The 19,690-nt window shown below is 41.6% G+C and overlaps 1 protein-coding gene across 3 annotated transcripts in view; it reads right to left on the reverse strand.

Moving 5' to 3' along the window:
* chrm3a (cholinergic receptor, muscarinic 3a) overlaps positions 1–19,690 on the reverse strand; it is a 77,016-nt gene that overhangs the window by 31,693 nt on the left and 25,633 nt on the right. The window lies entirely within an intron of this gene.

The raw sequence follows: 19,690 nt of genomic DNA on the forward strand, positions 1-19,690 counted from the left end.
GGAAAATAATTAGTCATTACAATAGCTTATTATTTTCAGCCTTTAAGCCTAATTGTGCAACAGGGGGGTGATACTCAGAATCACCCTGTCTTTTGTGGTCTCATTAGCAAGTGAAGGGATTCATTTTAGTGTATGAAACCCCAGCCACCTCAGCTGAATAACAAGTGGTCCACATCGGAATGCACGGTGAGCATTTGCTTGACATCACAGAGGCTTTGGCAATCACCCTTTAAATAAATAAATAATCAACTTATTACAAACCCTGACAATTATCACTGAGTGTACCGATTAAAGAGGTGACAGCTGACGGCCTTTCAAAATTAAGCAATAGCACTAATTAAACAAGACAAGTACGTTGTACAACTTTTATGCTGTGTGACTTAATAATGTGTCTAAATTGCTTTGTCAGATATGATTTGCTGCATAAAATAGATGCATAAAGCAAACTGCTCTTTGTAGTGCTCTGAAAATACAGCACAACAGATGGAGGGTGTGAATGAGGAATGACAAGCATGGAGCCTTCCAACTGTACAGAAGCTGCCATCGCTGTCTATCAGAGGAGACACATGCCAATAAGTTTAACAACATCCTCTTGAAGGCACAGGCAGCAGTTCAATAAGGGGCCGGAATTACTAACAGCTGAGAGTCAACACCCATCTACCTGCAGACACTTTGGTGACAGGACACTTTTCAGCTGTCTTCAACAGCTGGACAAACAGGTGATCTCGGCGGCTCAGCACCGAACACCACGACTCTCTGCGCCACGTTTCAGCAATCCCAGTTGCTCAAGGAGAACGAGGGAGGACTTCCCCAACAACATGGTGTCACTTCAAATTCAGACAGAGTGTTCCAAGGCACTAGGTTGAAAGACGCTTCTCTAAAAGAAATCCATTAAGGGAGCTCGGCTCTTCCTCTGAGGACACATCAGTCACTCCCTGGCAGAGCTGCGGGGAATCAGCAGACTACGTGCACTGTATAGAGACAAAACGCCTCTTAATACCACCATACATTTCATATTATGTCTTTTATGGTTCGCTCACAACCCTGACAATCAGTCAGTTCCTCAGCTGGCTGCAGTGCAGAGCTTCTTCTTTTTTTTTTTTGCTGATTCATTATAAAACCTGTGTGAGGTGAACATGCATTTAAGGTGTCGAGGACAGGCAGAGATAATGTTTCATGTGAGGGATGAAATAGCGTTCTAACTGTAGGAGGTGAGACAACAGAATCAAGTGAGCATTTTATAACCTGAGCGCCTCGTAAGTAATGAAATACTGCCATGTGAGACATTTATTGCTGTGAACCCTAAATTATCCACGCAGCCATTTGGAAGTCAGATTTCCGGCCTGTGTGGCTGAGGACATACTTTATGGCCTTCTCCTGCTCTGCCCCGCTTGGGAATTGAATTCAATGATATTACACTGCACATGTGACCGGTATTAAGTTTGTGAACAAACAAATGGCGGGCTATTTTTGGCTATTAGGTCAGGTGTCAGTTACACCACCGGTGATTGTGTTAGCGCACGGGGTGACTTTACCCTGCGACCACAGAGCCACTTACACATCGAAGCAAACCTCAGTTTGTTATGAAACACATCTTGGCTCAGTCTTGTCTGAGTAATGCCAAGTATTGGCCACCCAAACAGAGGACAAGATTGCGGCTTGTGTTGGAATGAGATTAGAAAATAAACAATAATAAAATGAATTAATATCTGCAATCACTGTGGAAAACTTAGATAATGTAGGTTGCAAACATAGAGAAACATGCACACGGCTGTTTTCAGCGCATAAACAATCAGAGATACCAGCTAAACATACAGCCTAAATAACAAGCTATTAGCTCATTTTAATCTCATTTCAATTCTCTCTGCATTATGTAAAAATGTCATGCTCTGTGTCTCAGATCGTGCACAGTTTCAAAGATGAAGTGATGGCGAAAAATATGACCTCCAAGTATGAGGAGGGGGGGTGTCACACAAACAAACTGATACACATCACCATGTCAGCTGCAAAACAGGCCTGTCTGGAATGTCATGCTGCAGCAATTTCATGCTGCAACTAACGTGACTATTCAATCTTCTCTCCGGTCAAGTCCAATTAACTCCGGTGGATGCGCAGTCACTTAACGTGATCCCATTTTCTGTCATTTGTCCTCTAACCCACCATGTGCATGAGCTTTTGCCACAGAAAGACCATAACTCCAAGACAGATGGCTATAGATTTTATTAACCATGCCCACTTATCATTAGTCTGACTGTGCAACAGCCACTTGGACAAAGGACAGCTGCATCTCTTCCAGCAGCACTGCATGCTCGCTCTCCGGCTCCCATCTCTCTTCTGATGAACCCACGCTGTCTTGCTCTCTATCCTCCCTTCTTCACTTTCAAGGTTCTCTTCTTTTACCATCATCAATCTCTCTCTCTCAACTTCGGTTTTCTCTTGATCTGCCCCTGCTTTTCCACATCCCCATCCCGTCTTGGTCTTTAATTTTTCTCCCTTCCTTGCAGAAGCTAGTGAATCTGCCACAGCCTTTGACCACTTTTGTTGTTCTCATCCATAGATGCCCATGACAGCTTTAGTGCGGTACCGTCATCCTCAGCCAGATACCTATGAAGATGATGAGATAGGGGCATTTGATTTCAGACATGCTGAAATTATGAATTAAAAACACAGACAGATTTTGGCTGTGGGGGAACACTTTGAAGTGAGTCTGATCTCTGCAACTTCATGCCGTGGCTTTGATTAGAGCAGCTGGGTACAAATCTGCACTTCCATACATCGTCACGGGCCGAGTGTTAAGTACTGGGAAACGTTTGTCATTCATGCTCCTCTCTGCTGCGTCTTCACAAGGACAAATTCATAAGCATGGGTCAGCCGGCGCGCTGGGGCATTGGATTTTGCTTAATGTTGTCCTGCTGAAGCCATTAACACGATGCCACTGATGTGCTTCTCTGTCAATGGCTACACACAGACATGGCTATCAGGATTCTCATCAGATCAAAGCTCATTGTCTATGCTTTCGTCTCCATCAGTGGCAGGTGCAGCCGCAGAATCGGCTTGGCAACAGTCACTGCTGCAAGAAAATTTCACTCTCTCCACATGTGTGGAGAGACAGTGCAGGGGAAGCGAGGCGAATGCAAACACAAACCAACATGGAAACTGAGTGAGACAGGAAATCAAGACAGAAATCCATTAGCGAGTTAGACGTAGGGGTTGTTTTATTGATGTCAAGGTGGATCGGCCGCATTGTGCCAGTGAGTGTGTTTTGCTGTTGTGTGCTTTATAAAGGTGAACATGACTTTATAAAGCGAACTCTTCTTGCGCCTGAGCCATAAGCAATTCCTGTTACAAGAGCGAGAACGAAAAAGCTTTCAGAAATGCACTTCTCATCATTACAGATAAAACGCACAAGTCAGTAAATGATGCTTAAGGAAACTCTGACCCTCTGTTCACACAGAGCACAACGTGATCAACGAGGCATTCATTTCCTAAAGAACTGAGAAACCAGCAGACGAACGGATGCCCAGCAAGTCTGTCAGCTGTGAAAAGTGAGTCATCGGTCATCTCAACCGCGATCAGATTTTCATCCTTCATTCAAAGCTCCGAAATTCTCCAAAACGTTTACTAGAAAGATTCAGGACGACTTATCTGAACAGAATAATACAATCAGTAAGATGTACTCTAGAAATGAAAGCACTCACTGTGCAGCAGAATGACCCCAATCAGTGATATATCACTAATTTATTGATGACTATTATTGATGCATTAACATGTACACTGCATTTTCATGCTGTAGCTGGTTGAGAACAAGCTAATTTTTAACTGATGTGCAATTGAGTCATTCACAATTGACAATGATCCATATTCTAGGAACTGATCATATGTTTTGTATAGAAAATAAGATAAATCCAATAAATAAATCTAATAAATCTAATCTAATCTAAATAGTAGTAGTATAAAATTCTGTACAAAGGTAATACATTTCAGTCAGTGTTATGATCTGTCACTGTTCACACACTACTGTGAAATGTTATCAAAGGTGAAGCGACTCCACGGCTTTAAAATTAAAATGTGATATTTACGATCACAGCATGTCTTCTTTAGATTAAATACACTGCACGAGACCTTTGCAGTCAGAGTCTCCAACGGTGTGCACAGATCGACCAATCATCGAGATCACGAAGTGAAGAAAATCCATCAAGGGTTCATTCAAGGTAAATTTTTTATGCTCCATGACGTAAGTTTGGAAAGTTAGCAGTTTTATAGCTGAACTGCATGCTACTCAAAACTCTCTGCAGCCTGTTTTCCCCTCTCAGTACATACCAGAGCTCCTATTTCCCTCTCAATAGGCTTCACCCCTGCCTCATACTGCAGGGCTCTGTGTCCCTCAGTATTGGATCCTGACCAATAACACAGTCCCTTTGCCCTGTAATGCTGATGGAAGGCTTTCTATACCATCTGCCAACCAGTGCTGTACAGTTATTTCTGACAAATACAGTATGCTGTGCGGAGGAAGGAAGGGAAGAGAGACAGAGGAGGAAACAAAAAGGAAGAACTGGAGGAGGATAATGATCTTTTTTCTTAAGCGCTGCCATTCCTCAAAGTAACAATGGGGAGGAATATCATGAGATGTCAGAGTGCGGTTTCAGCCTTCCTGCTGAAATCCACTGGGATGAGCAATAATCCACCACACTATTTAAATCTTGGCTTTCAAATCAAATCAGACTACTTCTAATTGAGCTGAATTCCGTTCGCAAAATGTATTTATTTATTTATTTTTTACACAATCCGAACATTACTTTGAACTGATCATGAATATTCAGAGCTCAGCCGACTTGAACTGACCTCAGTCACCGGGTGAGGTGTCATGTTGAAAAGCAGACATGTTTGACTGGGCATAAAAATCCACTTTAACACAATGTTCTGGGAGGACTCTTCATTTAGGGTCTACTGAGGTTAATGTTTTGGTGAAGCTCGCCTGTTACGTCCCCAGAGGAAAATTTAAACTAAGTGCATTAAGCCAAAGAAATCTGTGAGTAACATAAGCATCCCCAGGGAAGAACAACCCTCGAGAGAGCTTTTTTTACCCTGCCAAAGGGGAATGGACTGAATCAATGGAGTGTCATTAATTGCAGGACAGGGTGGTATTCTTGGCTCCAATAATTCACAGAGGAAATGGCTGTGAGCATTATTCCACCGCACAAATCACACTGGCAGTTAGCTAAGCTGATGGACAAGGGGCAGCCGGGCTTGAATGTTCCTGAAAAATGAACACGAAATTATACATTAGAGCCGAAGCTCCATTAAAGTCACATTATCTGAATCTGGCCAAAAATCTGAGCACTTCCCACCCCATATCCATCCCTCTGTCTATCTCAGGTTCTGACTAAAAGCAAGGATGAAGGCAGAGCGATGGCATAAGCTGCCAGAGGAACAGCACAGAAGGTATTAAATCTAAATATCAGGCATCATCAGTAAAGAGAAAAGACATGATTAATTTCGCACTCTGGGTGGGCGGTATGGATAAAATCCTCTATCACAATGTGCAGAATTTTAATTGTCAATATATATAAGATATGTCAATATATATGGTAATTAATTTAAGTCTACTGTTTCCAACTAAAAATAACAATTAGAGCTTGAACAACTTCTCGATTATTTAATTAGTCCATTGACAGGAATCGTCGTTTTTCAGCTCCTCAGCAGCTTTTCTTTTGCCTTATAGGATAGTAAACTGAATATCTTTGGAAAATAATCATTACAGTAGTTGCAGCCCAGCTAATACTTATTTTCATTACTGACTAATCTGCAGATTACAGTCCTGATTAATCATTTGGTCTATAAAGAAATGCCCATTAAAATGTCCTGAAGCACAAAAGGTCATCTTCAAATTGTTTTGTCTGACCGACACACAACAATCTTCTGTTTATCAATTAAATCAGCAATTTCTCACAACTGACAAACCTGCTTTTTGCTTGAAAAGTGACCAAAGTTATCAATCAAAATAACTCTCTGTCAACTGAATAATTAGTTAATTGTTTCAGATCTACTGTTGGCGGGTGAATAAAATTATTAATCCCATGAATTAAACACTTGACAAATAACATACATCATCACACTGATTCAAAAAGCAAACACAAATCCAACATTGGCATAAGGTTGTTCTGCTCACTGATGTGCATCATTGCCCACGATGACCCAGAGAGAGATGCCACAGTTCAAATAAAACACTATATATCGTCATTTACACAACGCGCCCAACTGTCACTGGGAGAATCAGCACACCAGATCTTTGCTCAGCTTTTACAAATTATAATATAAATACATGTGCACAAACAACTAGCTGGCAAACAGCAGAGGGCAAAACATGTTGCATATCTGCAATAACTCAAGATTATGTTTCCTCAGTGCACTCGCAAATTATTGGTGGGATTCCTTTTACTTATCATATGTTCTCGTCTTGATTTACTGCAAATGACAAGCGAAAATTGAACTCGCGTTATCCCTGTTTGTCGGCTGCAGGCTATGATGCAAAAGACAGAAAATTCTCCCTCCGTGTGCCTTATCAATGTTTGGAGACAGAGGGAGAGATGCTCAGCATGTGCGATCGCTCATGCACCCACACGCATAGTGGGTACCTCATAAAGTAAGCCAGCTTAAGAGCCTATAGCTGCTCAGGCATAACACTTTCCATGCATGCAGTTTGCAGAGGAGGGAGGTAATGAGTTGAATTACTTTGCTAAATGGAGGGGTCTGGTGCTCTGGAGTATAACACTGTGCAGGGGTGACCTCAGGAGGCCCTGCACTTTACTCGCGTCTCTTTCTCTCTGCTGATGGGCAGGATTGAGCTAGGATGATATCAGGAAGGTTAAACAGGATCACTGAGCGGTGGAGAACAGGTAAGGGGCTGCAGAGGAAAGTCAATCCAAGATGCCATTACTCTCATAAATTTGCAAGCTATTAAAATATTATAGAGGGATATCTATAATTTCCTCTGTATATCCATATTTTGCTTGATATGTGAGCAGTGGGGGAAAAAGCTATACCAATTAATTCCAAAGGTACATTAACATAATTACCCAGAAAAATGTAAATATTATTTCCATTGATGAGGTGACTGAGGAGAGAAAAGACAGTGATAAAAGCCAGACTGGGGAATAGATAATTGAGAGCATTAACTTCACTGGGCTTTAGTTGAAGTCAGGGGGTGGGGGCGGGGTAATGCAATCATTGGCTTTCTGTAAAGTCAAATGCTCTCTGGGTCTGATTTAAACAGCCACATTAGGGGTTTAAAAACAGCTAGACGAGATGGATGGAACCTTAAACATGCAAGTTAATTGCTCTTAGCCATAAAGACAGATGATTTGTCAACATAGATGTAGATAGCATGACATGGTGGGCAGTAGCTAATACACCAAATACCAAAATCAATCACCCCGAGTCTAAAGCATGTTGAAAATTTCTGTGTGTGTGAGAGAGATGAGAAACTGCAGAACTTAATCATGAAAGCTTAATAACGATTAATGGAAAATTACTTAAACCATTAAGCTTTAAAGGTCGTCCATGAGAAAAACTCTATGGGTGATTATGTTAATGAGAGCACATTTCCTCTCGTGGCTGTTTCAAAGTGAAGCCTGCACAGGTGGATTGATATTCCTGCTCGGAGCCAGACAAAGCAAAGAGGGCTTTAGGGTTAGTGTGAGGCCAGTTGCGCTCGATGCATGTGTGCACACGCGTGTGTGTTGTGTGCATGCGTTTATCCGTCCATCTCTGTGTCTGTGCGCGTCTGCATTTTTTATCAGGGTCTGATCCAAGTGCCTCCAGATGCTGGTGCCATTTGCTCCCCTGCCAATCAAAGGCCACCGCAGAATGCCAGTCCCTCAGAGCCCTGGTTTACAGGCAGCTTACCTGTATGTCAGTATTACTCGGATACACACTGCGCTCCAGCCCTGTAGCGGCAAAGTCACACAAAGAGAAGATTTTCCCACACTAAAAGCTCCATTTATAAATTGTGAGCAATAGGTGTGAAATATTCTTCTTAAGTGAATTCTGTTCAGTACTAAATACGCATAATCTGATTAGCATGAAGCAAAACCGCCAGGATTAAAAATCTTTGTTTTAATCCTTCAGATTTCAGTTCTGTGATTACTGGCGGTAAAACTAAAGCTGCTTTCAGACCATAAGAAATTTTCTCTTTGCTCACCGCCAGGTAGGGTGCAGAGTCAAGCTAACTTTAGCGCTGGATTTAGCTGAAGTTTGTAAACTATATGCCTCTGCAGAAACCCAGTACATATCTGGCTGCTGATATTTAGATCCTTTAATGCTGTGTTTTACAGTGTGAATACGCTCTCTACACCTGCTTGCATGTGTTGCTTCTGGCTACGTCACACACAGCTGTCATCTCACTGGTTGCGCTTTGAAAAGTCAGTGGCAAATGAGGTCAAAGTTGAAATTATTTGATCTTTGAGCGGCACATGGTGGCAACTTCGAACGGTGCGCAGGATTTTACTGCTGATCATTTGGGGGCATCGCTCAGTTCAGTTCGAATATGACAGATTTATCGATCTCTGGGGGCAGAAAACAGAATGAGAGCAGCTATTCTGTGCAGCCATGATGAAACTGTCCCCTTTAAACATTTGTGTAGCTACACTTACCAACACAAATATATTTCATTTTCAATATGCCAGGGACCAAATGTTCTGCTCTGACAGATGACATCCAAATTCTGTCCAGTCCGTGCATGCATTGCTTTCTGCGAATCCCTCGTGCATGTGCACACCATCTGAATCCAGCAAGAGAATCACTCTCTGCCTCTGACAATGCAGACTGCTACTGTATATAGAGAAGTAACTAATGAGGGTAAATAATTAGAGGTTACAGCAGAATAAATGTAAACAGAATCAAAAGCTGGGTTCGATATGATGAAAATCTTCAAGTTTCCAGACATAACATCAACCCTGATCAAGCCTTTTCCACAGGGATTACACAAAGTAAGAACAAGACACAGCATCATCCATTTATCACAGCTGAGGTCAATGGCTTTCAAGGACTGGCATGCTATGAAATTAAGTGTCTACAGGTTAGACACCTCTAACCCGGCAGGTTAATGGAAAACACACCAACAGAACATGGCAGCAGCTACTGCAGCCTGCGTTGTCCGTATACTTTTTCACACCAATCATTCACCTCATCCAACATCAAAAGGTGCAACAAAAAAACAAGGGGGGGGGGGATGAGATACTCACACCATCTTTGACATTTACACACATCGAGTTGTCGCCCTGTGGATGTTTCAGAAAAGGACACTTGATTGCAGCTCATAACACGTACGTATAGATTGACCGTTCGCAGGTTTTATTCTGGTAATTCCAAACTCTATCTTGTTTGCACACATGCACCTTGACAGCCGGCCTTTATCAACTTCCATCCATTACGATGAACTATTTTTTTGTTGCTCTGCTATATTTCAAAGCATTGCCTCAAAACCAGCAACAAATAAAAAGAGAAATTCAGGGAATGACAACAGTGCAATAAACAGCCTTAACGTACGTCATGGAGAAACGCATCCGTCCCAATTGCATTGCTGATTCTGGCACAGATTAGCATAGCCTGTAAAGAATTGCTGACATCACTAAAACAGGCTATACTAATTAAAGCCAGAATCATCAATTCAGATCTTCGGACACCTGGACCCCTAAAAAAGGAAGAGAGGTTTGGTTCCAAGAGGAGCTAAAGTTGGAAAGAAATCAGACGTTAGCATCAGAAGGTGAGTAGATGAATGGAGGATAAAAGAAACACAAGAAACTGGATGCTTCCTTTGTATGAAAACATAAAGAATACTTCAAATTCTCGGTAAAATATGACAAAATCTGCTCTTTACACGCAGTACATGCTATAGAATTTTCCATCCTGTTACTGGGAGAAGGGATGCAAGGTGTCTTCCCTTTTCCCACTGTGAGTGTTCAACACATGGTTCATTTTAGTTCAGAGCAGCCCAGGTCCACAGCACAGATGTCCCCTCGTTCTATAAGCGGTCTTTATCACACATAAGCCACATTTGTGAATTATACCTCACACAATGCATTACACCCGGACCGGCTTTATCAACGACACCTCGCCTATAATGGATGGGCTGGTGGAAGAGAAACGAGGGGTGCATTAGAAAGTAAAGGAGAAGAGTGGGGTGTGAGACAGAGGGCAACAACCAAAGAGAGAGCTGGAAAGGTATAGTATGCGATTTCCCACACAGGATGAATACAGCAATTTCTAGAAAGGATGAGTCAAAAGCTCTAATAATGAAGATGTTTTACTGGCTTTGACTCTCAGACTTATATGTCAAAGAGATGACGTTCCCTGTGTTTGGTTTGGTTTGCTCTTTAAAACCTTTGTGAATAAAACTCCTTCAACTGCGCCGGTTTGACAGAATTGTCCAATGAGACAAATAAGCACTCAAGATGCTCTGCTCAGAAGTCTCAGTCCTTTACCATCTATCTGTGGCTTAGTGAAGGCGGAGGCTGTGATCATTCATCATCATAATGATACTGACCCAAGACACAGTGTTCAGCAGAGGCAGGTTACGCATTCATCTCCACGCCATTATGACGCATGCCTAGATTTCTATCACTCAGGTTGAATAGGAAAAATTCCTAAGGGGTTGTGTAAACCAAATAACTAAAGTGGTATGACAGAAGGTCAAAAGACAAAAGGAAGAAAGTCTATTTGGTCCTTTGCAAGGTTCTGACTAGTGGCTTGTTAAGTAATCTGAGACACTGGAATGAAAGTCATACTTGAAATACCTAAGAGGTGTTTATCTTCCTCTTATCTCGTCGTTTGCCACTGAATTGATGAACCCAAATACATCAAATATAAGTTGCAGGCCCTTGTTCATTTGTGTATCTGTGACATACACAGTTTGGTTTTGCACCGGACACTGCAGATAAGAACTCCTGTGGACTGTATACTGCCTCAGGATAATATTGTGACACTTCCATTAACAAGACTAAGACTCCACAGCCATGCTAGCAGCTCTGAGAGACTCTGCTTTACCTGCACTGATTTGGGCTAAAATACTAAATGCTAACTTGTTCAAAATGGTATGATGTGTAGCAGGTAATGTTTACCATCTTAGTTTAGCTTCTCAGCATGATGGCATTGTTGATTAGCGCTAAACAGACAGCACTGCTGAGGCTGGTGAGGACGTCATTAGTTTCACAGGTATGGGACAAATTCAAATTTTGACCTGATGATGGCGCTAGATGAAGAGTTAAGGGATCATCCAAGTCCTCCTGAGGGAGCCTGGATGTCTGAACCAAAGATTGTTGAGATATCTTTCTCAAAATGTTAACATCATGGAAAAGTCAGGACATCATCAAAGTCAATGGGATTCATCCTCTGGAGACCACGAATGATTGTAGATAATTTCATGGCTGTCAAGCTCTTTTCAGCCTGTATGAAAGTGGTGGACCACCCCACTGACTAGCCATCGATTAGCAGCAATGTCATTCTTGATTAAGTACAGTGAACACAGTATGGAGGAGACTGGAGCATAAATGGCTATGACACTAATGTTAGAGCATACACAATGCTGCATAACACACTCACACACACACAGCAGGCGAAAGAAGCTTAGAGATTAAACCCAAGACTGGGCTGCAGGAATTTCCAAATTCATTTAGCAAAGAAGCAGAATTAAAGCATAAAAATCATTGACTAAAAGGCAAATATATTTTTTTCCACCCTCAAATAAAAAACTGCCTCGTTCCAGCCAATAACTTTAAGTGCTAAACAACACTTTTAGTGTGATGGAGTCATTCTGAGCTAATGAAATTTAATGAAGCGCTCTGACTATACTATGCTCTTGCCTTCAAATGGACTGTTTCAAAACATTTTTCTGTGCGCATTTGAGTGCTGTGACCTGGAGTATTTCATCATTTGTCCTGCTTGTACATTAAAAGAATTGTGTGAGGTCTAGCGAGACAGAAAGCTTATGAAATGGGTAATTTACACTACAATTAAATCATGTTGTTCTGTAAGGAAGTTTTGTTGCCAGTTAAGAAATATTTCATGTTGTGTAAACATATCCCGTAAAAACTACATTTCCAAGTTATAGCCATCCAACAGCAGGCAATGTGTAGCAGGTGTCCATTAAAATTCCCAGAGTGTCTAGTGAGAAGTGATCAAAGGATGCATTAAATATTGCAAACATGCACAGAGGTTAGACTACAGCGCTGTTTCCACCCGTGCATTCCACATCTGCAGAATAACATGTCTGCTGGTTGACGGAGGAGGCGCACGGATCGAAAGCCACCACATAAAAATATATTTATGCCACAGGAGAAAAGTTGGAGAGATACATCTGGACACTGTCTCCAGCAGGTAGGGGACTGTGTGTTCTGGCAGCTGATGTAGGAAGGATAATAAAACAAGGGAATGTTGTGGATGGAGGCAAAGGGAAAAGGGAGGAGAAGGGAGGTGAGGGGAAAAAATGATAAAAGTTGTGTCGCTCGTGGAATTTTGAGCAGATTAGCGAAATGCATAATTTTCCTTTTAGCTTTCACTGTGGGGGAAATGGGCGTACAACCCAGAGGGGGCGCTGTGTAAAACTAAAACTAAAGCGGGTGTGTTAACTTAATGAACATGTGTGACACATACTCCACTGAAAACACTACAAAGACAGTATATTTTATGTTCTACCGCATAAAAATAATTGATTTTTGTAAATATCTGCTTATTCTGATTTTTATGCAGCAACATGTTTCAAACGTGTTGGAGCAGGAGCAGCTGAAGACTGGGAAAGATGTGGAACGCTCCAAAAACACCTGTTTGGAACATTCCACAGGTAAACAGGTTCATTGGTAACAGGTGATAGTATCATGATTGGGTATGAAAGGGGCGTCCTGGAAAGGCTCAGTCGTTCACAAGCGAGGATGGAGCGAGGTTCACCACTTTGTGAACTCATGGTTCTATGAAGGATAGTACTACATGGGCTCAGGAACTAGTGTAAAACAATCAGAAGTGTGCTGTTTGGTCAGCTGTGCCTCACTTCATGTTCTTAAATGTAAACTTGAACACTTAACCTGCAGATGGGAGCTGAAAGCATATTCACAGTTAAGACCTGGCAAGTGGAAACTGTAAGAGACCAAAAGGAACTCTAACATGATTAGAGCGTTGGGAACAGCTAACAAAGGTGTCATGCTGCAGTAAATCACACAGATCATATTTAGGAGATAAAACAGAGGACAATTAAAGGGGTACCAAGGGCACACAGTTTACGTACTGAAGCTCTATTCCTAAAGAGCTGTGGACATAAAGCTGGTTTGTTTCCGTGGCTAATGCAGTCAGAGGCAGCATAGGAGAAAAAAATAATCAAGTTTAAGATGCTGGAGAGGTCGTGAAGTGAGTCTATGTACAGGGAAACACTTTGAAACTGCCTATATCAAGTCGATATGGTGCACAGGCACGACCGTGAGAGTATAGAGCTTATGGTACCAACAGGCTGATAATGAAATCTGAAAGAAGCACCTGAAAGGCATAATAAGTGCCCAGGCATTATTGGACAAGTATACAGAAAGGTATAGAAGATTAGTGCTGGGCATAGGGCAAGCTTTCTGCAGCAAGAAAACTGGATCACACAAAAGACTAATTGCTATGGAGCAAACATATTGACAGAAAGAGGCAGCAATTTGAGACAAAGCTGCCTTTGGACAAAGCAGTCAGTGAATGAGAGCTGGTAAAGTGCGGGAAAGGGACTTGGCTACAGGGTTGTGCAATATGGCAGGAAACCAAATTAGACTCATTACATGCAACATAATATGTGCCATCACCCTGCGATCAAACCTCAGCGGGCGAGAAAAGACGAGACGACACTGGAGAGTAGCAATGCAAAAAATAAGCATCATAACTCAACATTAAAAACAAGATTTGCATCTAAATAGTGAAATTGCAACTCACGATGTAATTATTATTAGAAATCGTTTAACGGTGCTAATTATCCAGCAATCACTGACGTCTTCCTTTACTTTCTATTAAAACAATCACACACTGTCTAGATTTTGAATCACAATGTGTCACATATAGAGCATCTATACTTAAGTGGGAAGGACACAGCACTCAGTGTTGACATGACAGCACCTCTTCGCTCTGATTCCAGAATAAAAACGAAACAGTGTCACAGCTGTGGGTCTGCAGTGCTGCAGCTGTGCTGCTTTTCCTCCCCTCAACATCCATGCCTTCTTCACTCTGTCCCCAGAGGCTTCACCTCACACCCACAGGGCCGCTCCATCTCAGCACCCCTGTGTCTGTGAAGTTCACCACTGTCCCCCACAGCACCTAATGCACATGACACAAGCATAAACAGCTCCACAGTCAAGAGTGGACTGGAAAAGACGAAAGGATCCCTGCCTACCAGTGACACACATACATGACAAGGTGTACGTGTGTTTTCTGTTGAACATAATTCACTTGTAAGTTATCTTGTTTTACATAACCTAAAACAAATTCAGGTTTAAACAGAGCACTTTGCATTACAACTCTTGCTCTTGTCCTTGCAATAAATTCATCAATTTCACAACTGCTGGAAATCCATGTGATGTTCAGCCTGTATATACAGTATGCACTTTACACTATGCAGCACATGAAAACACTCTCCACAAGGAAGAAATGTCTGAAGCTGCTCAGCAGGATCATTAAATAATCCAAGATTTTAAATAATCACTCACAGCTGTATAAAGGCTGATCCAACTCACATCCTTTCCCCATTCTAATCCATTCTGCTGCAGCACCAGCTGTAAAAATGTCCCATTGTGCTCCATTCAAACTACTGCAAAAATACTGCAAGAGAAGCGCAGCAGCCAACTGTCTGAATGAAGACATACATTCACACTGGCAGCAGAGAGGGACGAGGTTTAAAAAAACGAGTCGCTTTGCATCTTTTTCAGCAACATTCTGCACAAGTACCGGCTTCTCACGCGCTGCAGTTGGTTAAAAAACATATCTGAACTTCAGCATTGAGGACAGCCGCTGTCCAAATGCTGTCCAGACAGATCCCAGCAAAACACACACTCTGCATTTAAAATCTTATGCAAAGAAAGGCAATGCAGCAACTTTAGGCACTACACAAAATACCTGTCAGGCATCCGTTATTCAAGCGCTCTGCACAATGAACAAGTATTGAGTAAGTTTACACTGTGTAAGGAATTAAAATGGTTCGATCAAACATGTCTAAACTGTTTTACTAATTTTAACAAACACCACATTTAGTATTCGGCGTGCTGCTGCTTTATGTAAATCTAAAACTATCAGACTGAAACTCTGGAATCAACAGACACTTTGGGCCAAAAGACGTGATTAGCGCATTCCTAGAAAACACACATCATTGACAGCTGCTTTCATACTTTACGCTGTAATTGAAAAAGTCTTGAGAGAGATTGAGATTCCCATTTGGCACAGCTGAAGAGTTTTTGAGGAGACATGGAGAAAAAAACACAGCAGTGTTTAAAAATTCCTTATCTTTTTAAAAACAGCGTGAACAGACTGAAGCAGAGTAAGTTTAGGCTAAGTGTGCGCGTGTGTGTGTTTGTGTGCGTGCAGTCGTGTGTGTATAAATGGACTTGTTAGATCAGAGATTTCCTAACTTAGTCAAGGATTATTCTGTAATTGCAAGTATGAGCTGCTGAGAACTGCAGCTGAATACCAAATATTTTTGACAATGTTTGAAGTATTATATCGCAGAACCCCGCTGCCTAATGAAGTCCCACTGGACTGGTTTTCCTCTCTGTAACTCACCTTTTGTTCTCACAAACACTCAGTTCGATTTTGACACACGTGGTAGGATATCCAGCCAGAAACAGCAAAAGATTATGACAGAGACAGAGAGAGAGAGAAAAAAGGGGGGGGGCACGGAAAAAAAAATGATGTAGTTATGGTGAATTTGCAACTTCTAAACTAAATCTTTCCTTCAGAAATAAAAAAATAAAGTGTATTCACTCACTCTGTCACACTGTGCTCATCAAGTGCAGGACAAACTGCTGTTATAATTAGATTACGTTATTCTGAATTTCTGCATGAGATAAGATTTTGATGCATCTTGCATCCATACAGGGATTAACAGTGGCTGCCACGCATCTGCAGCCTGTTGCAGCAGCTGTGTGTGTGCGTGCAAACTCAAACTTCACCTCCCTAACATTAATAATTACTGAGTTGTGATTTATGCATTACTGAAAGAAAAGCGGTTGCACCAGCGATACAGCGAGTTACAACACAGCTCTGACTGATAAATACATAGTTACACATGCTCCTCGGCTGGTTGTGCATAATTCTATTCACTGATATTAAAACAGCAGTTTTACTGTCAAACATTGTTTCATTAATTGAACGCCGTTTCGCAACACAATAATCCAGCAGAGAACTAAATTAATGAAATCATATTTCAATATCAAGTGACTCATGCCAGCCAGAAAGCAAATATGCATAGTAACAATGATGATGGATCTTTGATCAGTGATTGGCCGATTCTACGTCCACACTAGTTATGGTCAATTTGAAATGACTGATTTTGAAACATCAATCCTTGACTTGACTTGTCTTAGAATCAATAACATAATTACTGTCATTTCAAACTACACGTCACTTCAGAACATGTCCTCATGTTTCTGGAACATCACTGCAGATTCCTCCAGTGACCTCCTCAGTTGTGGGTTTTCCACGAAGCTTTTCAAGCCATAAATCAATGATTACAATCTGCCTCTAAACACCCTGAATGGACAATAAAATAAGATGGAACAAACATTGGACAAACGTATTACTTCGGACAGGTAATCATATTCTAAGAAATGAGGTGACACAAATGGTTTATCTGTGCCTTCCTGCTCTCACACGCCCGAATGTGCTCGTCCGTATCTCTTGTATAACCACGTCTGTGCCTCCTGTTGCTGCAAACCTGAAATTAAATGCGTGCTGACTGCATTCTATCCAACGCCCGAGTGCTTTTAACCATTCATGCTGTTGTACTCACACTCCCAGATGTGCTGGGCGTGTCAGCCTGCTGAACTCTGCGGAGCAACAGCATGTATGCTGTGCATAAGCATCGTTTCTCCCATGAAAAATGAGGCGTACTGTTGGCTTGTTAATGATTATTTTTTTTATGTTGGCTTGATTTTAATGTTTATTTGTGTTACGTTCACTTACAGGAGCTTTATTGATTGTAGCCCGAGGTTCTCTACACTGCTATCAATCATCACTTCAGTGCAAAACCTGATTTCCATAAAGAGGCACTCTCGCCAAAGGCCACTTCATACAAAACAAACTTTTCAGAGGGGTTGAAGGTAATATTTTATCACAGAACAAGCTTTGCAGTGTGATGCACCATGTAGATAGTACTAATACACAAAATCAATGCAGTGTCTGTTTGGCTCAGGGGATGAATTTTATTACAAGCAAGGTTGTGTTTTTTGTTTTTTTGTTTTTCCTTTCGTTTCTTCGTTTGTTCTCATTCAGAAAACAAACTATTGTGAATGCGAAAGCTTTTTATGTGTGATGTGAGCCACGCGCTTTAAAAATGACAGACCTCTGACCATGACGTAAATAAAACATAACCTGCACCAACCTGTCACTCAAAAGTCCACATCTGATTTTCATTCAAGGTCGGAGGGCTGGAACAATTGGAGATAACAAAATAAAACTTAATCATTTAATTAACATCACGGCTCTTGCGACTGGGTCAGCACGGAATCAAGGCAGACGAGGTTCAGACAGTCCGTGTTTATTTCTGACTCAGACATCTTCCAGCTACATTCACACTAGTTCTAGAAACCATGTTCAAGAGAAAATGTGACGTTCTGTATCTGCGATTTGGGAGCTGATAGCGAATTCTCTAGTGTAACATCAATGTGTTAACTCACAACGCTCTTTCCAGCAGTTAATGTCGCCATGACAGTGATGTCAATGATAGGGAAATAAGCTGCGTTAAGATCACATTCATCTCAACCTCTCATCGCAAATAAACCAAAGTGACACCTCTTGCATCTAATGGACGAGCTTTGTGATTCTTTGTGGCTATCTGTAGAGCTGAACTATGAATTACGGTCTTTTTGGCCCGTTTCCAGTTGTTGTTAAGCTAATCAACCATCACTCTCAGGACAGACTGGGCATCCTCCACCGGTGAGGAACATTAGATGCACACATTTAGTGCATTCAGTGGCACTGAGGTCAGATGGGATTGTGGCGGGCTGGATGTGACCAGCGGGCTGCCTGTTGACGATGTGGACTGAGGAATGGCCTGTTCCCTGCTGTCACACTAACACTTTGCCTTCAATGACATTTCTAGGGTTCATACTTCAAATCAAACCCCACATGTGCCGCGTTCAAGCAGCACCACGCTCTTGATTTCTCTGTTCCTCTGATCACACATCACGTGCATCAGTAACAGCAGTAGAAGTAGTGGTAGTAGTAGTATTGCTGCCTCGGTATTGAGGTTGTTGTTGTCAGGCTATCATCATTATGTTTGTTTATTTTTTCCGGCCTTGTGCGTGCTGATATTTAGTTTCCACAGGTAACAACTTACAGATGGTCTGGACCTGCCACTAAGGGCTACTGCCCTATATGGGCCTTTGCTTATGCTGATAAATTGCCTGGAATGTGCATCCAAATTACGACCAAACATGATTCACCAACATTTTCACATGGGTAGTTAAAACTTAGCATGCGCTGGTTTCATGGATGAGACAGAGCCTTTAATATTTGGCGCTTGTTCTGATTTAACATTTAAAGAATAAGTCTGGTGATATTCTAGATTTTTCTTATTGTCAACAAAGCCCATAAAAACACCAAAACCAACGACGTAGTGATCCTACCAAGATGCATTGCCTTAGCCAAACCAGTACACTGGATAACATGTTCTATAATAACAACTAACGTGGGCACTGTAGTCTATTTTGAGTCAGTCCCACATGAACAGTCCTGCTGCCAGAAATACTCACCAGAACAGCATTAAGTCTGACTAACTAAAGTTTACTTCAAGCTACAGTGCCCAACTAATTTAGGAGATTACTGAGCCCTTCAGTGTAGTTTTATTCAAATAGGAAATTACATATTTGTGAGCTTTTTTCTGGATTTTGAAGTCTAGCATTTGTGAACGAGGTCGTATATGCAGTTAAAGCACAGTCATGTGATCATTCCCTCAGCGTGGATACCTGAGCGGCAGTCGTTAAATGTGTGATTATGAAACACAAACATGCATGGAGAGAAAGTGAGTGTTTGATGACTGATTCCTCATATCTTTAACACGCACATGCTGGTGTAAAGTGGTGCAGGTGCATTTTGTACAAAGGCATATTGATCCTATTGATGGCCATTTCCGATAAAATACCATTATATACTTTGATCATGAAGAAAAAGACACTCCCTTAATTAAGGGTTTTTTTTTTTGTCATTTGAAAGGACAAAGCCACTCAGGCCAAAGGGGAAAATGGCAATTCTTAAGCATGGACGAGTCAATCAGCGCTTCAGGGTGGAAAAAAATTTTTAAAAATCCACACTGAACTTTTTTTTTCCCCCGAAGGCAGTGGTGATAAAAGCTGAGAAAAAGACATTAGATAATGTGTTCTGTTTTAGAGGACTTCATTTAAAAGGTCTAACATGAACATTAGCAAATGGCTTGGAGTCGCACACCCTGCCAAAAGCTGACAGGGGGTGGGGG

The sequence above is a fragment of the Chaetodon trifascialis genome, chromosome 13 (genome assembly GCF_039877785.1).
Source record: "Chaetodon trifascialis isolate fChaTrf1 chromosome 13, fChaTrf1.hap1, whole genome shotgun sequence".
NCBI lineage: Eukaryota > Metazoa > Chordata > Actinopteri > Chaetodontiformes > Chaetodontidae > Chaetodon > Chaetodon trifascialis.